The sequence below is a fragment of the Pseudorasbora parva genome, chromosome 19 (assembly GCF_024679245.1).
Source record: "Pseudorasbora parva isolate DD20220531a chromosome 19, ASM2467924v1, whole genome shotgun sequence".
Lineage (NCBI taxonomy): Eukaryota > Metazoa > Chordata > Actinopteri > Cypriniformes > Gobionidae > Pseudorasbora > Pseudorasbora parva.
In genome coordinates this window covers 6,917,006-6,918,604 of record NC_090190.1, presented here as the reverse complement: position 1 = coordinate 6,918,604, position 1,599 = coordinate 6,917,006, and the positions used below count along the sequence as shown (strand labels likewise).

The window sequence follows — 1,599 nt, the reverse complement described above, 5'->3', positions numbered from 1 at the left end:
CCAGGCTACACTTGAGTTACCGACCGCTACCGTCTTTAACTGGAATCTGATCGAGTGCCGCGGGAATGCGGACCAGTCAAATCCTGTAGTCACCAGTGTGCTATGAATTCTGGGATAGGGAAGACTGCGAAGTTATGGGAAGGTCCCATCTGCTGTACCCTTCCTTTGCCTGAGAACCGAAGGGCGCATTTTGAAGTCGCTCATGAATTGCGGCAGCCTTCGTCGCACCACTGTGACGCAATCGCACTTCAAATGCGGCCTTCAGAGGTGCAGCTCTCCCTTTGGGACAGCCTACGTAGTGCCGCTGTGACGTAATCGCACTTCAAATGCGGCCTTCAGAGGGTGCAGCCTTCACTTTGGGACAGTCTTCGTAGTGCAGGTATGACGTAATCGCACTTCAAATGCGGCCTTCGAAGTGCGCGCACTTCACTTTGGGACACAGCTATGGTGATACCTTCTCAGAAGATTAGCTTGTGTTTGTACCCGGTTTTGAGGAACTTCTAGTTCTTGAACTCAAATGTAAGTACTACTGTTATTTGTCTTGTTTGGATGCATGATGTTTGGTAAAGTGCATTTAAATATGTTATGTGTAAATGTGTTAATGGTGGCACTAAGTTTTTCTGTTTGTTTGATGCAGAGGGTTCCTTGAGTAAGCATGAGGAAACTGCTCAACTAAATAAGAACTTGTACAAAGAACTATTGAGATTCAACAATGCCCTGAACATCCAGTGTTCTCTGTATGAAATACTTCAGCTTATCTACAGCTACTAGGAGTCCTGGTCACTGGCTGATGTGGATTCATCAGTAATGATCTCAAGTACTGTTCCATCTCACTAACAAAGACTGAGCTCTTAGTAGCCAAGGAGTTACTATAAAAGACAGAACTTTTGGGGGGGTTCATTTGCATCTGGACATTAATGTGTTGTGTATCTGAGGGTATGGTGATTGGAAAATAAATGACTCATTGAAACGTAGAAGTCTCTGGTCCCTTAATTGTTTATGTAACAACTAGAGTGCTTTTAAAGGCCGATGTTACAAAGTGACCTATCCCTTTAACAAAAACGTTATATTAACCCGACCTTAACTTTTCAACCCTCATACTACCTGAAGTAAGTCAATTGAAGGCTGCTACACTTTGTCTGTCTGTATAATAAAAGCTGGGTAATTCTGCCACTCAAAGTCAAGCAAATCAATAATAAAAAAATCTGATATGATGTGGAAAAAAATGTTTTACTGGCCTTAGAGGACCTCTTTTGAGAGAGATGTATTGATTTTGATTTTTTTTCTTCTTCTTCTTGTTCTTTTTCACGGGCGTAGTGCAAGTTTAATTTTCAAAACTTTTAAACACAAGTTGAGACAGCGCAAGATAAAGTACCATTCAAAAATCTGGGGTCAATATATGATTGTGTTTTTTTTTTTTGTTTGTTTGTTTGTTTTTTCAATGTATTATATGTTGCAGGGATGTTTTAACCTGTTCAAAAATTCAAAACTAAATAATTTATTTCTTTTTTATTTCTTTTTCCAAAAAAAAAAGAATAAATAACTTTATAATCAAGGACTCCATAAAAATGTGGAGCTTGGCAACCTTATAAGATATAT

At 39.5% G+C, this 1,599-nt stretch overlaps 1 long non-coding RNA gene across 1 annotated transcript; it reads left to right on the top strand.

Annotated features, from left to right (window-relative positions):
• Positions 1–444: 444 nt before the first annotated feature.
• LOC137048289 (uncharacterized) lies at positions 445–977 on the top strand. The gene is made up of 2 exons (XR_010899360.1): positions 445–519; positions 638–977. It is a non-coding gene; the product is annotated as an uncharacterized lncRNA (long non-coding RNA).
• Positions 978–1,599: the final 622 nt, after the last annotated feature.